The sequence below is a fragment of the Herpailurus yagouaroundi genome, unplaced genomic scaffold (assembly GCF_014898765.1).
Source record: "Herpailurus yagouaroundi ecotype Mexico unplaced genomic scaffold, PumYag 197, whole genome shotgun sequence".
Lineage (NCBI taxonomy): Eukaryota > Metazoa > Chordata > Mammalia > Carnivora > Felidae > Herpailurus > Herpailurus yagouaroundi.
Genome location: NW_024412428.1, coordinates 23,380,738 through 23,404,563, shown reverse-complemented (window position 1 = coordinate 23,404,563; position 23,826 = coordinate 23,380,738).

Genomic DNA, 23,826 nt, shown 5'->3' with positions numbered 1-23,826 from the left:
TTATTATTATTATTATTATTATTATTATTATTATTATTACTATCTCTATAGCTTTGCCTTTTCTGCCATGCTATATATTTGGGATCAGTTTGTAGCCTTTTCAGACAGACTGTTTTCACTTAGCACTCTACATTTAAGATTTCTTCATGTCTCTCTGTGGCTTGAGACATTTTTCTTGATGTCACATTCTGTGGGTGCACCTTGATTTGTTTATCCTTTCACCTGTTGAAGTACACCTTGTTTGCTTCCAATTTCCGGGCAATTAATCCATAAGCATTTACGTTCAGGTCTTTATATGGACGTATGTTTTTAACGCCTAAATAACTGGAAGGCAAGAGCCTAAGGTAAGATTATGTTTACCTTTATTAGAAAGTGCCAGACTGTTGACCAAAGTGGCGGTACCATTTTGGATTCCCATGCAAAACCGAAAGTTCCCTTTGCTTCACATTCTCACCAGCACACGGTGCTATCAGTGTTTGGGATTTTAGTAATTCTAATGGGTATGTAATGGCATCCATTGTTTTAATTTTCAGTGCCATAATGACATATGATCAGTTTCTTTTCATGTACTTATTTCACTTCTGTATATATTTTTTGGCAAGGGGTCCTTTGGCAAGGGATCTGTTACATATCTTGTTAATTTTTTATATACATAAATGTTGGTTTATTTTTGAGAAGGAGAGTGCACGTGAGCAGTGGAGGGGCAGATAGAGAGGGGGACAGAGGATCTGAAGTGGGCTCTGCACTGACAGCAGCAGAACAGTGAGCCCAACGTGGGGCTCAAATTCACAAACCATGAGATCATGACCTGAGCCAAAGTCGGATGTTCAACCGACGGAGCCCCCGGGTGCTCCATGTCTTCTTCATTTTTAAATTGGATTGTTTTCATATTGCTGCATTTTAGGTGTTTGTATATTTTTGGACTTGTAACAACTTTAGAATCAGTTTGTCAGTATCCACCAAATAACTTGCTTGGATTTTTATTGCAATTGCATTGACTTCAAGAATCAATTTGGGAAGAATTGACGTCTTAAAAAATAATGCATCTTTGTATCCCATGGACATCGAACATCTCTCCATTAATTTAGATCTTGGATTTTTTTCATCAGTGTTTGTAGTTTTCCCATATACATATATATTTTATATATTATACATATTATATATTTTATATATATTATATTATATATGTTATATATTTTATATATTTATATGTTATGTTGGATATATTATATATACTTATAGATAATTATTATATATTGTATATATTATACATCGTTATTGGATATATTATATATTATATATTCTAGATTATATATATAAATTATATCTATTATGTATATAAATTATAATATATGATATATTAACTATATATTATATATGCATTATATATATTATATTTAAAAATATAATATATTTATATAATATATAATTATATATATAATTTTATATGTAAAATATTTATATATATTATAAATATATATTTACATACATTGTAAATATATTATAAAATATATACAAAAATATATTATAAAAATATACAATAATTATATAATACATATAATAACGTGTACATATATACATACATATATGTAATGTATACATACATAATAATACATATAAATATAGGTAAATATATATTTGTTATAGTAATTATTAATTATTAATGTATATATAAATACATATATATTTTTTGTTAGGTTTACACCAAAGGGTTTTTTTTTTTTTCTGGTGTTAATGGTGTAAATGGTGGTACTTTTAATTCCAAATTCCATTCTTCATTGCTGGTTTGTAGAACAGAAATTGCGTTTTGTGTATAAACTTTGTGTTCAGCAAACCTACTATAATTATTAATTCTAGGATATGTTGATTCATTTAGATATTCTACATAGGTAATTATTTCATCTGCAAACAAAGGCAGTTTGATTTCTTGACTTCCAACCTGTTTATCTTTTATTTTTTTGGTCTCATTTGACTGCATTAATTAGGACTTTGAGTATAATGTTAAATAGTGTGGTGAGAAGGGCCATTCTTACCTTGTTCCACATATTAAGATCTAATTTCTTACTCTCAAGAATGATGTCAGCTATGGCTTTTTTTGTAGATATTCTTTACCAAATTGTAAAAGTTCTCTCTTCTAGTTTGCTAAGTTTTACCTTGAATGAATGGGTGTTGAGTTTTCTCAAATGCTTTTTCTTCATTATTGATAACATTATATGATTGTTTTTCTTTTTTTTAATATGAAATTTCTTGTCAAATTGGTTTCCATACAACACCCAGTGTTCATCCCAACAGGTGCCCTCCTCAATACCCATCACCCACTCTCCCCTCCCTCCCACACCCCATCAACCCTCATGTTGTTCTCAGTTTTTAAGAGTCTGTTATAGTTTGGCTCCCTCCCTGACTTTTTTCTTAGCCTAACGATGTGATGGTTTGACTTTTAGTTGTTGAACAAGTCTTAGCATACCTGAAATGAATCCTCACTGGTCATGATGATGTATGGTTTTTTTTATTAAGGCATACTTGACATATAATAAATAATTCTTTTAATATATTGTTGAATTCAAATTGCTAATACTTGGTAGTTTTTTACATCTACCTGAAAGGTCCTGGTCTGTATCTTTTCCTCCACCCCAACCCCACACACCTTTTTTTGTAATGTCTTTGTGGTTTAGGTGTTTAGGTCATGCTGGCCTCATAGAATGAATTAGGAAGCATTCTCTCTACTTCAATATTCTGGAAAACAGTGTAGAAAATTGGTATCATTTCTTATTTAAATGCTACAATTCACAGTTAAAGTGTCTCTCCCTGGTGCTTTCTGGTTTGGGCAGATTGTTAATCATTGATTAAGCATCTTTAATAGCTATAGGCTTGTATGGATTATTTACTCCTCCTGGTGTCAGTAATGTTACATTATGTCTTTTAGGGAATAGGTCTACTTCACCTAAATTCTCTAATGTGGGGGCATAAAATTATTTATAATACTCCTTTTAATGTCCATTGGATCAGTAATGATGGCCAGTCTTTCATTTTCTGATGTAATTTATGTCTTTTCTCTTGTTTTTCTTGGTTAGCCTGACTATAGGTTATCAATTATATCGATCTCTTCAAAGAACCAATTTTTGTTTTCATTAATTTTATGTATGATTTTCATGTTTTCTTTTTTTTTAATGTATGAAAAGTTTTTTTTTTTCAATATATGAAGTTTATTGTCGAATTGGTTTCCATACAACACCCAGTGCTCATCCCAAAAGGTGCCCTCCTCTCCCTACCACCCCCCATCAACCCTCAGTTTGTTCTCCGGTTGTTTTTTTTGTTTTGTTTTTTTTTTAATTTTTTTTTTCAACGTTTATTTATTTTTGGGACAGAGAGAGACAGAGCATGAACGGGGGAGGGGCAGAGAGAGAGGGAGACACAGAATCGGAAACAGTCTCCAGGCTCTGAGCCATCAGCCCAGAGCCCGACGCGGGGCTCGAACTCCGGGACCGGGAGATAGTGACCTGGCTGAAGTCGGACGCTTAACTGACTGTGCCACCCAGGCGCCCCATGTTCTCCGTTTTTAAGAGTCTCTTATGCTTTGGCTCTCTTCCACTCTAAACCTCTTTTTTTTTCCTTCTCCTCCCCCATGGGTTTCTGTTTAGTTTCTCAACATCCACATAAAAGTGAAACCATATGGTATCTGTCTTTGTATGGCTTATTTCACTTAGCGTCACACTCTACAATTCCATCCACTTTGCTACAAAGGGCCATATTTCATTCTTTCTCATTGCCACGTAGTACTCCATTGTGTATACAAACCACAATTTCTTTATCCATTCGTCAGTTGATGGACATTTAGGCTCTTTCCATAATTTGGCTATTGTTGAGAGTGCTGCTATAAACATTGGGGTACAAGTGCCCCTAGGCATCAGTACTCCTGTATCCCTTGGGTAAATTCCTAGCAGTGCTATTGCTGGGTCATAGGGTAGGTCTATTTTTAATTTTCTGAGAAACCTCCACACTGTTTTCCAGAGTGGCTGCACCAGTTTGCATTCCCACCTACAGTGCAAGAGGGTTCCCGTTTCTCCACATCCTCTCCAGCATCTATAGTCTCCTGATTTGTTCATTTTGGCCACTCTGACTGGCGTGAGGTGATATCTGAGTGTGGTTTTGATTTGTATTTCCCTGATAAGGAGCAACGTTGAGCATCTTTTCATGTGCCTGTTGGCCATCCGGATGTCTTCTTTAGAGAAGTATCTATTCATGTTTTCTGCCCATTTCTTCACTGGGTTATTTGTTTTTCGGGTGTGGAGTTTGGTGAGCTCTTTATAGATTTTGGATACTAGCCCTTTGTCCGATATGTCATTTGCAAATATCTTTTCCCATTCCGTTGGTTGCCTTTTAGTTTTGTTGGTTGTTTCCTTTGCTGTGCAGAAGCTTTTTATCTTCATAAGGTCCCAGTAGTTCATTTTTGCTTTCAATTCCCTTGCCTTTGGGGATGTGTCAAGTAAGAAATTGCTACGGCTGAGGTCAGAGAGGTCTTTTCCTGCTTTCTCCTCTAAGGTTTTGATGGTTTCCTGTCTCACATTCAAGTCCTTTATCCATTTTGAGTTTATTTTTGTGAATGGTGTGAGAAAGTGGTCTAGTTTCAATCTTCTGCATGTTGCTGTCCAGTTCTCCCAGCACCATTTGTTAAAGAGACTGTCTTTTTTCCATTGGATGTTCTTTCCTGCTTTGTCAAAGATGAGTTGGCCATACGTTTGTGGGTCCAATTCTGGAGTCTCTATTCTATTCCATTGGTCTATGTGTCTGTTTTTGTGCCAATACCATGCTGTCTTGATGATGACAGCTTTGTAGGAGAGGCTAAAGTCTGGGATTGTGATGCCTCCTGCTTTGGTCTTCTTCTTCAAAATTACTTTGGCAATTCGGGGCCTTTTGTGGTTCCATATGAATTTTAGGATTGCTTGTTCTAGTTTCGAGAAGAATGCTGGTGCAATTTTGATTGGGATTGCATTGAATGTGTAGATAGCTTTGGGTAGTATTGACATTTTGACAATATTTATTCTTCCAATCCATGAGCACAGAATGTCTTTCCATTTCTTTAAATCTTCTTCAATTACCTTCATAAGCTTTCTATAGTTTTCAGCATACAGATCCTTTACATCTTTGGTTAGATTTATTCCTAGGTATTTTATGCTTCTTGGTGCAATTGTGAATGGGATCAGTTTCTTTATTTGTCTTTCTGTTGCTTCATTGTTAGTGTATAAGAATGCAACTGATTTCTGTACATTGATTTTGTATCCTGAAACTTTGCTAAATTCATGTATCAGTTCTAGCAGACTTTTGGTGGAGTCTGTCGGATTTTCCATGTATAATATCATGTCATCTGCAAAAAGTGAAAGCTTGACTTCATCTTTGTCAATTTTGATGCCTTTGATTTCCTTTTGTTGTCTGATTGCTGATGCTAGAACTTCCAACACTATGATTTTCATGTTTTCAAATAAGATTTTTGTTCTCATTTTAATGTTGGTTTTCTTTTGCTTACTTTGCATTCATATTTCACTTATTTTTCTAGTTTCTTAAGGTGACAGATTATTGACTTTTGATCTTTCTTCATTTCTAACAAATGCATCCAGTGCTATAGATTTCCCTTTAAGCATGGTTTTTGGTACATATCACAACTTTTGATAAGTTGCATTCTTAATTTAGTTATTTTTATATTTATTTTGAGGCATCTTTGATTCCTGTGTGATTTAGAAATTGTTGTTTAATCTCCAAATACCTTGTTATTTTCCATCTTTTTTTCCTGTTACTGATTTCTAGTTTAGTTACACTGTGATCTGAGAATATGCATTATGTGATTTCTTTCGAATTTGTTAAAAAAATATGTTTTGTGGCCCAGAATATCCTATATCTTGGTGAATGTCACATGAGTTTGAGAGGAATGTGTGTTTTGTTATTTCATGAAGGATTCTGTAAATGCCAATAAAATCTAGTTGGTTGATGGTGTTATTCAGCTCAGCCGTGTTCTTATGTTGTGCCTGCTAGATTTGTCAATTACTGATGACGAGCTGTCAAAATCTTCATCTATAACAGTGTATTTGTCTATTTCTCCTTGTAGTTTTATAAGTTTTGCCCCACGTAATTTGACACTCTGTTGTTAGGCACATTCACATCTAACCTTGTTGTCTTCTTGGAGATTTGATGCCTTTATCATTATGTAATGCCCCTTTTTATCTCTGATAACTTTCCTTATTTTGGACTTGGCTTTGTCTGAAATTCATATACCTACTCCAGGTTTCTTTTGATTAGGGCTAGCATGGTATAGCTTTTTCTATTTCTTTACTTTTCACTTATCTATGTCTTTTTTTTTTAGAGTGAATTTCTTGAAGATAAAATGTCAGTTTTTTAAATCCACTCAATCTATTAATTGGTATACTTTGTACATATCAAGTGATTATCAACATAGGTGGTTCAATAGATAGCATATTTATAACTATTTTCTGTTGATTGCCCTTGTTCTTTGTTTTTGGTTCTTTGTTTTCCTTGTTTTCCTTGTTTTCCTGCCTTCTCTGATTCTGATTCAACATTTTATGATTCACTTGTCCCTCCTCACTTCACATATTAATTATACTTCTTTTAACACTTTTACTATTTTAGTGCTTGACCTAAAATTCCCTCCATTATGTTCTTGTTTCATTGGTTTCTGAAGAAATCATCAATATAATTCTTATACTTGCTTCTTTCTGGGTAAGATGTTTGTTTTCCCTCTGAGTTCTTTCAAGATTTTATCTTTGTTTTTGATTTTCTGCAGTTTGACTATGATATTCTCAGGTGTTTAACTAATTTACTTTCCCTTCCTTCTTTTCTTTTCTTTCCTTCCTTCCTTCCTTCCTTCCTTCCTTCCTTCCTTCCTTCCTTCCTTCCTTCCATTAATTCTGGGAAATTATCAGACACCATTATTTCAAATATATATATATATATATATATATAGAGAGAGAGAGAGAGAGAGAGAGAGAGAGAGGGTCCTTTTCTCTTTCTGGTATTCCCATTTTGCATTTGTTCCATCTTTTATAATTGTCCCACAGGGAATTTTCTTTGTTTTTAAATTTTTTCTCCTATTTCCTTTGAATTTGGCAAGTTTCTGTCGATGCATACACAAGCTTGCTGATTATTTCCTTACCTGTTTTCCATTTATTGATGAGTCATTGAAGGTATTTTTATTTTGTTAGTAACAAAAAAAAATAACAGTTCCTTTTGATTCTTAGAGTTTCCATCTATATGTTCACTGATGCAACTTTTTCCATTAGATCCCTTAGCATATTAACCATAATTATATAAAATCCTGACTTTGATAATTCCAATGCTTGTCCCATGTTTGCATCTTGTTATGATGTTTCCTTTGCCTCTTCATACATAGCTTGTAAGCATTATCATGCCCTGTAATTTTTTTATGGCATCCCAGCCCTGATGTATCTAGTAAAAAGAACTGAAGTAAACATGCATACAGTGTGAGGTTTTATGTTTATCTGGCTAGGATTTGGACCCTGTTGACTGATCTAGCTATGATATGAGAGAATACAGAGTAAGTTTTTTTTTCCTAATATTCTTGTGTTTTCTTCATTTTTATCTTTGTTTTCAGCAGATATTTCTTCATTTATATTTTTGAGACTTGAAGATCTTTTAGCTGTACTCTGTTATTATACAGGAGCCCTATTACTGTGGTGATAAAGGGTGGAGGTAGGGGAAGCATTCTATAATTTCATGATTAGATCTCAGTCTCTTTGTGAGCTCCTGTCTTTGGCCTTTGATCTTCACAAGTGCTTCTCTCCACTGCTCTTAGGGGAGAGAAGTAAGCAGATGGGCTGAATTTGGGTATTACCCTTACGGAACATTGAAGATAGTGGGCCATGGAGATGAGGATTTCCCCTAAGTCAATTAACTTTTAGAAAATACTTTCCTTTGAGGGTAAGACTTTGTTAAGGAGAATAGCATGCTCTAGGTGTATTGTTTTAAAGGGTTACTTTCCCCTTCCCCCTGCCAGAAGCAAGAGGTAATTTTTCTTTGATCTTCATAATGCAAACCCGCTGGAAGTCTAAAACTCATGAAACTTGGGGGCCCCTCTAGCGTATTTAACTCTCAAATTAGTCTACAGTGAGCCTCCAAAACTTATTTTCCTACAATACCGGCTCCACGTGGGGGTTTCTGCTCCCAGTAATGATTTTCTCCACCTCTCTCTGTCATTTCCTGCAGAGTAGTTTGCCCTATGACATCAGTTCTCTAAGAAGAATTACTTGATTTTCAGTTTGTTTAGTTTTTGTTGTCACTGTTGTGAGGATGGTATAGGACTTCCAAGCTCTTGAGATGTCAGGCCAAAAACCAGAAATCTATCTCTACCCTTACCATGTATAAGCGTGTTCCTAATATTTTATCTCTTGCGAAAGGCCAAGCATATAGCATTTATGCTTAGGCAAGGTGGGTCTGATGCATCATAGCACAACATGACATATTAATATTGCAGCTTATTCAAAACACCGTATGGCCCTGGAAAACCTATAGATAATATTGGAAACATTTGTAATTTGTGTAATTCAGAGTGGCATATCAAGATTCTGTTTGTGTAAACTCTTTGAGAACCTCCAGAGGCAGATGTCTCTATCCTAATCTTCATATTCATGTTCCATCTCCAGTGTAGCTCTATAGCTCCTTCTTCTGGGTATTCTTTTGGAGATAAATCTACCTGAGAGACGAAATTCCCAAAGCTCCTCAGAGCTAATTTTTGTACCTGCTAGCATTTTGACTTCTCAGAAACCCTCTCCAGAAATTAAGTCAATGGGGAAAGGAAACGAATAATATTTGGAGGAAAAAAAATATGTTAGGATAGGAAGTAAAGTAGGTCACTGTTATAACAGATGATTAGGACCTCTTCTTGGTCTCCTGGATTATTTGAAGATTGCATTTTGGTGATTTAGCTTTCTAGATCATCTCATTTTGCTACTGGTCAAGTATATTTCTTGATTTCTGTATTTACAGAGTAAACACCTGTGTCTTAAGTTTCTCACAGCTTTCCAAGCACACAGATGATTTCTTTGCCATTTTCATGCCTCTAGGTTTGCAAAGGCCATTTCCTCTGCTTCAAAGTCTGTTGTCCCTGGGCTGTTCTACCCCAGCCTCTGCTTGTTTATCTGTTAAATTGCTAGTCATTTATAGTAGACTCTTCCTTTCTTATTTATGTGATCCAGCAGCTGATCCAGTAGCTCTTTCTATGTTCAGAAATAGGCTTTTGTGTGATTTGTGGTGGGTACAAGGACCTCTCTTTCTAGACAGGCAAAACTCTGGCAGAATGAGTCCTGGCATGTTGCCTAAGATACTCCTCATGAAATTTTGAACCTGGAAAAAAAAGTGATGGAGTACATTAGAGGACTGTTTAGAACACATTCTGCTGGCAGCTGCGTAGTATCCAGGGTCGCATGGTGGGTGTATGGTGATAACATCCGTGGTGTGCTGGAGCCAGATGGTACTGGCTTCTGATGGCCAGATATTGTATCTGTTGTTTAACAGTTATTATTAAGTATCAAATTATTTCAAGTTCTAATTAAAATTTTTTTTCAAGTTTATTTATTTATTTTCAGAGAAAGAGACAATCCCAAGCAGGCTCCATACTGTCAGAGCAGAGCCCAACACACAAGGCTTGATGCCACCAACCATGAGATCATGACCTGTGCTGAAATTAAGAGCCAGATGCTTACCTGACCTAGCCAGCCAGGCACCCCTAATTAAATAACTTATAAACAAAGCTAATAAACATTCAAAACTCATAAGTCTCTATTTCATTGTATTTTCTAATAGATAGTGTGTATGTGTGTGTGATAAAATGTTTTTTATTGGATGGCCAGTTTTTAAATATTTATCAGCACGATAATGATGACCAACCACTGCTTCATGGTGTTTATGCCAGGCTCAGCATCAAGAGTCAGGATTCATGGCAGTGGTGTCCTGACCAGGCTATACATACATAGAGGAGTGTCAGGGTTAGCTCTCTGTAACAGAGTTTGAAAAAATGATATACCTGTTGGGGTTCTTATTTTTCAAGATAGCGTTGTCTATTTGGTGTCTTTTGTGATGTCACACAAATTTTAGTATTATTTGTTCTAGTTCTGTGAAAAATACTTTTGGAATTTCGATAGGGATTGCATTAAATTGGTAGATTGCTTTGCATATTATTGACATTTTAACAATACTTGTTTTCCCACTCCATGATCATGTAATATGTTTTCATTTGTGTCATCAGTTTTTTATCATTGTTTACTAGTTTTCAGAATACAGGTCTTTCACCTCTTCAGTAAAGTTTATTCCTAGGTATCTTATTTTTGGTGCAATTGCAAATGGAACTGTTTCATTAATTTCTCTTCCTGCTACTTCATTATTGTATAGAAATACAGTGGGTGTCTTTGCATTGATTTTGTATCCTTCAGCCTTTCTGAATTCATGTATTAGTTCTAGTAGTTTTTGGTGGAATATTTCACATTTTCTGTATATAGTATCATGTCTTCTGTGAATACTGACAGTTTTACTTCTTCCTTACCAATTTAGATGTCTTTTATTTCTTTTTGCTATCTGATTGCTGTGGCTAGGACTTCCAGTACTATGTTAAATAAAAGTGGTGAGAGTGGATCTTAGGAGGAAACTGTCAGATTTTCACAATTAAGTATGATGGTAGCTATGGGTTTTTCACGTATGGCCTTTTTTGTGTTGGCGTATGTTCCCTCTAAACCTATCTTGTTGAGGGTTTTTGCCATGAATGGATGTTGTATTTAGTCATACACTTTTTCTGTGTCTATCGAAACAATTATACAGTTTTTATCCTTTCTTTTACTGATGTGATGTGTCATATTGACTGATTTATGAATATTAACCACCCTTGCATTCCAGAAATAATTCACACTTGATTGTGATGAGTGATTTTTTAAATGTATTGTTGGATTCAGTTTGCTGGTATTTTGTTGAGGCTTTTTGTGTCTGTGTTTGTCAGGGATATTGACTTGTAGTTTTTTTTGTTTTGTTTTGTTGTTTTTTTTTTTTTTTTGTGACATCTTTGTCTCATTTTGGTATCAGGGTCATGATGTCCTCATAGAATGAATTTGGAAGCATTCCTTCCTCTTAGATTTTTTTGGAATGCTTCGAGAATAGATTAATACCTTTTTAAATGCTTTGTAGAATTTACCTGTGAAAATAAGATGTCTAGTTCTGGACTTTTGTTTGTTGTAAGTTTTTTGATTCCTGGTTCAATTCATTGCTGGTAATCGGTATGTTCAAATACTCTGTTTCTTCCTGATTCAATTTTGGGAGGTTATATGTTTCTAGAAAAGTATTTATTTATATGTGTCCAGTTTGTTGGCATATAATTTTTCATAATCTTTTATGATCATTTGTATTTCTGTGCTATCAATGTTCTTCTATTTCTGATTTTGTTTGAGTTCCACACTCTTCCCCCTCTCCCTCTTTCTCTCTCTCATTAATCTGGCTAAAGGTTTATCAGTTTTGTTGATCATTCCAAACAATCAATTCCTAGTTTGATTAATCTGTTCTATTGTATTTTTTTCTATTTCATTTATTCTGTTCTAATCTATTATTTCCTTCCTCCTGGTTTTTGGTTTTGTTTGATATTTTTATATATCCTTTAGGTGTGAGGTTAGGTTGTTTGAGACTTTTCTTGCATCTTGATGTAGGCCTGTATTGCTATAAACTTCCCTCTTAGAATTGGTTTTGCTGCATCTCAAAGATTTGGAACCATTGTGTTTTCATTACCATCTGTCTCCATGTATTTTTTTTTTCTGTTTGATTTCTTGGTTGACCCATTTATTGTTTAGTAGTGTATTATTTAACCACTGTGCATTTGTGTCCTCCCACATTTTTTCATATGGTTGATAACTAGTTTCATAACATTGTGGTCAGAAAAGATGAATGGTATGATTGATTTTTTTGAGTTTGTTAAGACATGTTGTATACTCTATTATGTGATCTATTCTGGAAAATGTTCCATGTCCCCTTGAGAAGAATGTGTATTCTGTTGTTTTAAGATGGAATGTTCTAGAATATATTTGTTAAATCAATATGTGTCACTCAAAGCCATTGCTCCCTTGTTAATGTTCTTTTTGGATGATCTATCTATTGATGTAAGTGGGGTGTTTAAGTCCCTTCCTATTATTGTATTACTACTTCCTTCATGTTTGTTATTAACTGCTTTGTGTATTCGGGTGCATAAATATTTATAATTGTTATAATCCTTGTTGGATTGTTCCTTTATGATTATATAGCATCCTTCTTTGTCTCGTTACAGTCTTTGTCTTAGTCTGTTTTGTCTAATAGAAGTATTGCTACCTCTGCTTTCTTGATTTGCATGATAAATACTTTTCCATTCCTTCACTTTCAGTTTGCTATGTCTTTGGGTCTGAAATGAATTTCTTGTAGGCAATGTATAAACAGGTTTTAGGGGTTTTTTTTATTTATTTTATTTATTTTGAGACAGAGGCAGTGCCATTGGATGGAGGGCAGAGGGGCAGGGGGAAGAAAGGGGGAGAGAGAGAGACAGACAGACAGACAGACACGGAGATCCCAAGCAGGCTCCAGACCATCATCTTAGAGCCCAACACTGAGCTTAAACTCAAGAACCATACAATCATGAGCCGAGCTGAAATCAAGAGTTGGATGCTTAACTGACTGAGCCACCTGGGTACTCCCAACAGATCTTAGTTTTTAATCTATTCCTCACCCTTTGTCTTTTTACTGGAGTATATATTCCATTTTCATTCAAAGTAATTATTGATAGGATTTGCTTATTGCCATTCTATTACTTGTTTCATGGTTGTTTTTGTAGTTCTTGTCAATTCCTTCTCCTCTTTTCTCTAATTAGCTTTTCGTTAGCTTAATTAGTGATATATTTGGATTCCTTGCTCTTTATTTTTTACCTATCCCTGGGTTTTGACTTGTTACATTTAGGTTTGTATATAACATCTGCATATAGCAGTCTATATGAAGTTGGTGGTTTCTTAAATTTGAACCCATACTTTTTTCTTCTTCCTCCCACATTTTAGGCATATGGTGTCATATTTTACATCCTTTTATTTTGTGAATACTTTGACTGTTTTTTTTATAGATCTTCTTTTTACTGCTTTTGTGTTTCCTACTTATTTCTGTATACAGTCTTTCTACTCCCTTTAAAAGTTCTTGTAGGGCTAGATTAGTCACTATGAATTCCTTTAACTTTTGGTTGGCTAGGAAGCTCTTTGTCTCTCCTTCTATTCTGAATGTGATAGCCTTGCTGGATAGAGCATTCTTGGCTACAGATGTTTTTCTTTCAGCACTTTGAATATATCGTGCCACTCCTTTCTGTTCTACAAAGTTTGTGCTGGAAATCTAGCTGATCAGCCTATGGGGTTTCCCTATATGTAACTCTTTTCTCTTGCTGCTTTTAAAATTCTCTCTTTATGACTACTTTTTGCCATTTTAATTACTATGTGTCTTCATGTAGACCTCTTCAGGTTGATTTTATTGGGGGCTCTCTGTGCATCATATCTGTGATCTGGATATCTGTTTGCTTTCCCAGATTAGGGAAGTTTTCAACTATTATTTAAATAAGTTTTCTGCCTCTTATTCTCTCTCTTTTTCTGAGATCCCTATAATGTTGTTAATGGTGTTAGGCTTGATGGTGTTTATGAGTTTCCTTAATGTATTCTCATTTTTTATTAACCCTTTTTCTTTCTCTTTTCAGATTAATTGGTTTCCATTACTCTGTCCTCCAGGTCTCTTATCCTTTCTGTTTCCTCTAGTCTGTTTATTCCACCCCACATGTTTTTAATTTCAGTTATTGAGTTCTTTGTGTCTATGATTGGTTCTTGTTTATGTTTTCTGTCTCTTTGTAAAGGATCTCACTGAGGTCCTCCACTTATTTCTCCAGTCCCTTGAGTGACTGTATGACCATTTAAATGCTCTATCAAGCATATTACTTATCTATTTCATTTAGCACTCTTGCTGTGATTTTTTTCCTCTTGTGTCGTTTGGAACATATTCTGTCTTCTCATTTTGTGTGTCTCTCTTTGTTTCTCTGTGTTAGGAAAGTCAGCTACATCTCCAGGTCTTGAAAGTAATGGCCTTAGGAAGAAGTCCTGTAGAGCCCTGCAGTGCAATGTCCCCCTGTTCACCAGAACCGGGTACTTTGAGTGTCTTCTAAGTGTGTTGTATGTGCCAAGCTGTAGCGACTGCATCATTTTTGCCTTCAGTTCAGTCACAATGGCTTTCTTTGCCTGTTGTGGGCAGGGTTTGGTCCCTGTTTTGTAAGTGGGCCAGAGTGGGGCTTCCTAGGGCTTGAGTTGTGTCAGATCAAGCTTTTGTCAGAGCTGTAGTAAGACCAAACTGCAGGGCACTCTCTCTGTGTTGGCCTTGGGGGTCTTGTTGGACTTTGGGGCCTGCAGTCAGACCAGATGTCTGCACTCAGCCCACTGCTGAGGCTGTAGTCAAACTGGTGTGTGTGGATATTTTACCCACTCCCCAGGGCAGGAGTCACTCTGGAGTTATGCTGGCCCTTGTTGGGGCTGTTTGCACAATGCCAGACTTCTGGCAGTGCTTTGGATGAACTCCTGCCTGGCACAGGTTGGAGGGGGCGAGTCTGCAGAAGAGTGTGGGGGTGGGGCACTTACTGTTTGCAAAATTTGCCCTGGTACGTTTTGGGAGGAAAATGTCACAGCCTGGAGAACTGCTGAGGGTGGATTGGACATCTACAGGAGTAGATCGAGGTAGGTTGCACTGTTAGCAAGGTAGATGTTCACGCTGTGCTAGTTCCTGCAAATGTCTGCTTACATAGGCTGAGGGCTAGAGAATGGAAATGCATTCCAGCTCTTCTGTTCTTGGAGAAGCCTCCTAAAGATGCTTGCTCCTCCAGCACACATTCTGAGATTAGTAAATAATAGTCTTCCCTGAATACCCCAGGCGTTTTTCAAACTGCTGCTTCCATGCCATGTCTCAGTTGTGCTATTGGTTATGATGTATCTTTAAGGACAGGGACTCAGTCTCCTATCACCCTCTGGCTCTCACAGAGCAAAGCTAGCTGATTTTTAAAGCTCCAATTGTTAAGCTCTGTTGGTTGTAAAAGCTCACCATGATAAGCCCATCTGGCCTTCAAAACCAAATGTTATTGATAGGGAAAAATCTGTTACAAGATGGCCGACAGGACTAATAGGGAAACTCGAGTCCCTGACCAAAGATCCCCCTTTTGGGTTCTTGTTCCTACCCCACTTGCTGAGTGGACCAAATTCCTATGAGGAGGGGCGCCTGGGTGGCGCAGTCGGTTAAGCGTCCGACTTCAGCCAGGTCACGATCTCGCGGTCCGTGAGTTCGAGCCCCGCGTCAGGCTCTGGGCTGATGGCTCAGAGCCTGGAGCCTGTTTCCAATTCTGTGTCTCCCTCTCTCTCTGCCCTCCCCCGTTCATGCTCTGTCCCAAAAATAAATAAACGTTGAAAAAAAAAAGTTAAAAAAAAAACAAAAACAAATTACTATGAGGAATGCATAAGTAACAGACAATAAATTGTTGCCTCTGCTTACGCTAGGGAAGCAGAGTGATCTCCTCTGAGCCCACTGGTGTAAAATAAACCTCCTGCCTTCCAAGATCTCCAAGTGCCACTGTTCTTGCACGGGGTGATCCAGACCAGGTTCTGTAACCTTATGGGGATTCATCTTCCCACTGCAGGTTTCCCATGCCTCAGGTGCCTGTTGTGTGGTCTGTTCCTCTCCTTTCTCCATGCTTGGCAGTGTCCCTCCTGACTGCAGACAGTCTTGCAGGTCACCTTAATTCCCATCCATGTCTCTGCCATTCCTACCTTTTTAATGTGGCCTCTTCTGTATGATTAGCTATAAGGAGACTGTTCTTCCAGTCTTTGGGTGGTTTTCTGGTTTATTTACATTAATGTGTTACCTAGGTATATCCAGGGGATGAGGTAAGCCTAGGATCTTCCTACTCTGTCATCCTCCTCTGAAATCTTTAATCCTAGCAAATTTGAAATATAAGTAGAATTCTCATGTGTATCCATCTAGTCCTGGACTTTTATTTTTTGGTTGATTTTTGAGGACCAGTTCTACTTTGTTAGATGTAATCAGTCTGTTCAGCTTTTATATTTCTTCTTAATTCAGTTTAGAAGATTTTATGTTTTGCGGAATTTACCTATTCTTTTTGGTTGTCCAGTTTATTGTTATATAAGTTTTCACAGTAATCTCTTATAATGCTTTGTATTTCTGTGGTGTCCATTTTTGCCTCTCTGATTTCTGATTTTATTTATTTGGGGTTTTTCTCTTGATGAATCTGGCTAAGGGTTATCAATTTTGTTTATTTGTTCAAAGAAATTGATTCTCTCTTATTATGTCATTTATTCCTGGTCTAATCTTTATTATTTACTTCTTTCTACTTACCGTGGGGTTCATTTGTTCTGTTCTAGTTCCTTTAGGCGTAAGGTTAGATTATTTGAGCTTTTTCTTGTTTTTTTGAATGAGGCCTATATGGCTATACGTTTTCGTCTTAGAAGTGCTTTCACTGTGTCCCAAAGATTTTGGAACAATTGTGTTCTCCTGTATCTCCATGTATTTTTTTTTTAATTTCTTCTTTGATTGTTTCATTGACCCACTTGGTTGCTCAGTATTAAGTTGTTCATTTAAATTATTTTATTTTTTATTGTCTTTTAATTTCCAATATAGTTAACATACCATGTTATATTACTAGTTTCAGATGTACAATACAGTGATTCAATAATTGTATACATCATTTGGTGCTCATCACAAGCGTATTCATTAATCCTCATCACCTATTTAACTACCCCCCACCTCATGTGTGGTAACCATCAGTTTGTCCTCTATAGTTAAGAGTCTGTTTCTTGGTTTGTCTCTTTCTCTCTTTGCTTGTTTTGTTTCTTAAATTTCACATATAAGTAAAATCCTGTGGCATTTGTCTTTGACCTATTTTGCTTACCATAATACTCTCTAGCTCCATTCCTGTCAAGTGTTTTGATTATTCATATTTAAGAAATGAGTTCTGGGGTGTCCAGGTGGCTCTGTCAATTAAGCATCCAACTCTTGATTTTGGCTCAGGTCATGATCTCATGGTTCATGGATTCGAGCCCTGCATGGGGCTCTACGGTGATAGTGCAGCGTCTGCTTGAGATTGTCTCTCTCTGCTCCTCCCCTGCTCACATACTCTTTCTCTCAAAATAAATAAATAAAAACTTAAAATAAAAAAGATTTCACTGAAGATTGGAGAGAAAGAAGGAGATTTCAGGGAGATGGAAAACTTACGTAAACTTTAAATTTTGTTACAGGTGGGAATGAAAAATGTCACACTTTTAAAAAGAAGTAGGTATAGTCAAGGTATGGTCAACAAATAGGTATAGTTCTACCTACTTTGCAATTACTTGACGTTGTTTTTTCTAAACTCTGGAATCTAATATCACAAAACTATGCCTTCAAATCAGAATCTCCTTACTGCCAATTTAGTTCAAAGATATAATGGCTTTAATCACAGAGCATTTAGCTCAATAAAAACTCCTCAGCCATTACTCAGCAAGTTAATCTTAAATGCTGTAAGGATTGTCTTCACAGAATTCAAAAGGTCACAGGGCTATTAATTGCTTAAACCCCTATTTGGTGCAGGACCTTATCATTTTCCTCCATGGAGGTGAGTCAAAGCAAATGGAATTTCTACAGTATATTCCAAATTACCATACAATATCTTATCTTAAAACCAGGGCAAAAAATAATGATGATAATGTTAATAATTACAGTAGCTACTAATTCTATAACACCTTAAGCACTTACTAGGTGCCTCATGTTTTTGCCAATAACAATAATTAATATTTGTCTAGCACTTACTAAGTCCCTGACAATATTATAAGTGCTTTACATGCATTGTTTTATTTAATTCTGCAAAAACCTTTATAAAGGCTACATTGTGGTTTTTCTAGAAGCCACTCTTCTTTACAGAAGAGGAAATGGACGCTCATAAAATTTTAGACACTTGCCTAGGGTTACAAAGCTAATAAATGGCATCACGGGGATTTAAACTAAGATCTCTGAGTCCAGGGTCCAAACCTGTTAACCCTGTCATACACTTCTCTCCACATACCTCATTTGTTAACTACTCACTGTCTTCTTATTAAGCTCATGTTAAAGTAAATGACGCCCAGGGACGGCAAATAACTTTCCCAAATGACAAAGCTAGTCAGTGTCAGAGTAGTGATTGGAAACTAAATTGTCTTATTCTGAGGCCTATGCTCTTCTTATTCCCCTGTGTATCTATTTAGAATAGATCTTCCGTGAAAATGTCCTCACTCACACTAGAAAGGAAAGCATGATATCTGACAAAATTCTTGGCCAGCACTCATGCTTTACTCTCCCACTACAAAAGAAGACTTTTTTTCATCCATGATTTCAGCTAACAATTGGTGAATTCAAAAAGCCTTTGAATTTGTCTCGCCTATTATATATAACACAAATATGTATGCATAAGTATATATAAATGTAGGTAGTAATATGAAATATATATCTATAATATATAATCAATAACATGATCAGTGATTTGTTCTTATCAAGTTTTTCTGAGCATTTTGGTTTTACAGAAAAAAGATTTCCTTTTGCACACATCTAAATTGGTTTGGGTTTATTAAATATAAAATTAATTAGGGTAATAGCTATAATGGCAAGTAGTAGGAAGGAACAAATAAAACTAACTCCTGGCAAGCATATATCTTAGTGGACGGGAGCAGAAGTGTCCAGCTCTGTAGAAGAGCCCCTTAGCTGCAGGTATTCTGGAATGTTCTACAATAAGATCACGTTAATCCTGCTGGGGAATTTAGTAGAGATTGATTTTGAGGATACATACTATTATTTTAATAAGATAATTATGATTTCTTTCTTCAGATAAGAATTTTGCTCCAATTTCCTTGGGTTAAGTGAACCTTCATAATCTCTGTAATGTGTTATGGTTGAGGGTATCTTTAAAGCATTCACAAATTTCAAATATTAGAAACAATATTGTAAGAGAAACAACCACTGGTGATAGTTGTTCTAGACTCTTTTTCCCTACTTTGAGTCATGGTGCTTAGGCAGCTATAATCATCTAAAACAACTCATTCTAACAGTGGTTCTGAACTTCGGTTGCACATAAAATAACCTGAGGGCCTTTAAAAATATTGAAGCTGGACCCCATCCCCAGAGAGTTTGATCCCCTTTATCTGGGATGCAGCCTGGGCAGTGGGAGTTTTTAAAAGCCTCCCAGTTGGTCCTGATGTGGGACCAAGGTTCAGAATCATTGAAGCAGAGACTGAAGGACTTGAGGTTGCCACTCAGCACTAATCAAGGATTGTAGTGTCCCTTTCCTCTACTGCACTGAGCACAACTGTTTAACAAACCTTGGAAGGTCTCATTGGGTTTTACTGTGTAATCAAAAATTACGTAATTGTTTTAATTTTAATGTGAAGGCATAGATGAATTGGACCATTGAGAGATAAAATTTGGGAGAGTTGTGTAAGCATCCTAACCACTTATAGAAGATTTATGCTAGGATTGATATACATTTGAAACAAAGTCTCTGAAGTCAACTCTAGAAAATTCTCATACAGATTTTTACCTCAAGGATTGGTTCATGTAGTGAACATAAAGCCAGCAACATCGTATAACCTCAGTAAACCTGACATGTTATCACCTTGCATGGACTCACCTGCTGCCTCTTGGAGGTCCCGCCCAACCTGCTTTCTACTGTAGTGGGCATTGCTGTGGAAACACCACTGTTGTAAGGGCAATCTTTGGTTGTCTCTAGGTCTTGGTCATGGAAGAACTATTGATCCTGGGGAAATTTCTTCATCGTTTTGGAGTTAGATTTGACAATTACTAATGACTTTTTACCCTAAATTCTATTTTTCCTTGTGTTTTAGCTGCTCACTAATGTTTTTACTGAGGTAAGAACCACAACATATACTTGTTTTGATGACATTCTCTTCTTTGTTATCTGGTTCAGCCTTGTGTGAATAGCACTCATCATGCCTATATCAATGCATGGTGCTGTCTTCTGGGTGATCCCAGGTCCTCTTTCTGCTTCGACCCTTTCCTTATTTTTTATTCTCTTCTTTCAAGGAAGAGGAGTGCTGATGACCACTGTTGGGGTCATCTTTTCTGTAGCTAGAGATTCATTGATGTAAATAAAGGAGTTATTTCAAGCACTTAGTTTTCTTACTCCCTTTCCCCTGACACTAGTGATAGTCCCTTTCATTAAGCTGGCATGGTGTGATCTGAGATTCACTTTTGAGCCTTGAATGAAAATGGATGAAATAGGTTTCCTTTGCTTCAGAGGTTCTTGTCTTTTGACCCCTTTGCCCTGCCTTACCAATAGAAGAAATGAATCCTCTGTGTGGTCCAGACCATGGCTCCATGTTGGGAATTGGAGAATATCTTATGAAGACTGAGAATTAATTTACCTTACTTGGCTGGTCATTATCAGTCTGTATTCTCTCCACCAGCATCTTGCAAATTGATTGGTTCAGAATTGGTTTCTAATGTTTTTGGTTTCCTTAGCTAAAATAAGCCCTAATATACTCTTAGTCACATGATCATGAAGAAAAACTATTTGCTAGGCTAAGGATGGCCAAATGGGCATTGACTCCTTGAGAAGATAGCACAATAATGGCTTAAAAAATGTTTTGTTGACTGTTTTAATGAGTGCATAACTGAGAAATAAAGTTTCTACTCTTTACTCTTTTACCACATTGATGATAATGAAGTGAAGCTATAAGAGCAGACTTTTAGCTGCCAGGTACAAGGCCAGCTGCCATTTCCTCATAAATGCCTAGCTACTAGCTTTACCCATTTAGGGCTCATAAATAAATTCTATAGCCCAAAGAATCAATAGGATAGGTACTTACATTTAACCCTAATTATTTTTAAGTATTTCAGGAATGTTTATTCATTGGTTATGTGTGCATCTGGAAAAGGTGATATTTAAATCATTTATGCAAATATATCACACATGATACATACACAGTTTGAAATAACTATCTTGTATTCTATATACAAGTGGTTATTTTTATAAACCAAAGACACCTCAGCTATATCGCAGTTACATATTGAAAGAATTGAGTGAGAGAATTGTAATGTATTTCAGTTTATTTTTAGTGCAGTATGCAAATTTAGAATTGGGGCAAAGCCAAAATGTGCAATAGCATATGCCTACTGGCATATCCTTCTTACACTAAGTTCTCATTCCTTTATTTCTGAATCCTTTCCCTGGCAGTTTCTCCTTCTATTCACCCTCCAGTGGCCTCATATTCTCTCCATTCTGACTCTTCCCATTATAATCCTCCCTCAGAAAATTATTTAATAAACTTTGTCATATTGAAGTGTAAATAGATGTTTTGTTTTTTTTTAAGTTGAATGTGCCACTCTCAGGAATTTTCTTTTTTTTTAATGTTTATTTTTTTTCTTTTTTCTTTTTTTAACTTGTTTTATTTTTTTTACGTTTTTCAAAATTTACATCCAAATTAGTTAGCATATGTACAACAATGAGTTCAGGAGTAGATTCCTTAATGCCCCTTACCCATTTCGCCCATCCCCCCTCCCACAATCCCTCCAGTAACCCTCGGTTTGTTCTCCATATTTATGCGTCTCTTCTGTTTTGCCCCCCTCCCTGTTTTTATATTAGTTTTGCTTCCCTTCCCTTATGTTCATCTGTTTTGTCTCTTAAAGTCCTCATGAGTGAAGTCATAGGATTTTTGTCTTTCTCTGACTAATTTCACTTAGCATAATACCCTCCAGCTCCATCCATGTAGTTACAAATGGCAAGATTTCATTCTTTTTGATTGCTGAGTAATACTCTATTGTATATATATTCCACATCTTCTTTATCCATTCATCCATCAATGGACATTTGGGCTCTTTCCATTCTTTGGCTATTGTTTATAGCGCTGCTTTAAACGAGGGTGCATGTGTCCCTTAGAAACAACACACCTGTATCCCTTGGATAAATGCCTAGTAGTGCAATTGCTGGGTCATAGTTCTATTTTTAGTTGTTTGAGGAACTTCCAACAACTTTTCCAGAGTGGCTGCACCAGCTTACATTCCCACCAGCAATGCAAAAGAGATCCTCTTTCTCTGCATCCTCACCAACATCTGTTGTTGCCTGAGTTGTTAATGTTAGCCATTGTGACAGGTGTAAGGTGGTATCTCATTGTGGTTTTGATTGGTATTTCCCTGATGATGAGTGATGTTGAGCATTTTTTCATGTGTTGTGAGTTGGCCATCTGGATGTCTTCTTTGGAGAAGTGTCTATTCATGTCTTTTGCCCATTTCTTCATTGCATTATTTGTTTTTTGGGTGTTGAGTTTGGCTAAGTTCTTGACAGATTTTGGAATCAACCCTTTATCTGATAGGTCATTTGCAAATATCTTCTTCCATTCTGTCGGTTTCTTTTTAGTTTTGCTGATTGTTTCCTTCACTGTGCAGAAGCTTTTTACTTTGATGAGGTTCCAATAGTTCATTTTTGCTTTTGTTTCCCTTGCCTCCAGAGACATGTTGAGTAAGAAGTTGCTGTGGCCAGGGTCAGAGAGGTTTTTTCCTGCTTTCTCCTAGAGGATTTTGATGGCTTCCTGCCTTACATTGAGGTGTTTCATCCATTTTGAGTTTATTTTGGTATATGGTGTAAGAAAGTGGTCCAGGTTCACTCTTCTGAATGTCGCTGTCCAGTTTTCCCAGCACCACTTGCTGAAGACACTGTCTTTATTCCATTGGATAGTCTTTCCTGCTTTGTCAAAGATGAGTTGGCCATACATTTGTGGGTCCATTTCTGGGTTCTCTATTCTGTTCCATTGATCTGAGTATCTGTTCTAGTGCCAGTACCATACTGTCTTGATGATTATAGCTTTGTAGTATAGCTTGAAGTCTGGGATTGTGATGTCTCCTGCTTTGGTTCTCTTTTTCAAGATTGCTTTTGTTATTAGGGGTCATTTCTGTTTGCATACAAATTTTATGATTATTGGTTCTAGCTCTGTGAAGAATGCTGGTGTTACTTTGATAGGGATTGCATTGAATATGTAGATTGCTTTGGGTTGTATTGACATTTTAACACTATTTTTTCTTCCAGGAGCATGGTACCTTTTTCCTTTGTGTGTGTGTGTTTGTGTGTGTGTGTCTTCTTCTATTTCTCTGATAAGCTTTCTGTAGTTTTCAGTGTATAGATTTTTCACCCCTTTGATAGATTTATTCCTAGGTATTTTATGGGTTTTGGTGCAACTGCAAATGGGATCGATTCCTTGATTTCTGTTTCTGTCGCTTCATTGTTGGTGTATAGGAATGCAACTGATTTCTCTGGGTTGATTTTATATCCTGCCACTTTGCTGAATTCATGAATCAGTTCTAGCAGTTTTTTGGTGGAATCTTTTGGGTTTTCCATCTAGAGTATCATGTCATCTGGGAAGAGTGAAAGTTTGACCTCCTGCTGGCTGATTTGGATGCCTTTTATTTCTTTGTGTTGTCTGATTGCAGACACTAAGACTTCCAATACTATGTTAGATAACAGTGGTAAGAGTGGACATCCCTGTCTTGTTCCTGACCTTAGGGGGAAAGCTCTCAGTTTTTCCCTATTGAGGATGATATTAACATTGGATCATTCATATATGGCTTTTATGATCTTGAGTATGCTCCTTCTATCCCTACTTTCTTGAGGGTTTGTATCAAGAAAGGATGCTGTATTTTGTTAAATGCTTTCTCTGCATCTATTGAGAGTGTCATATGGTTCTTATCCTTTCTCTTATTGATGTGATGAATCAT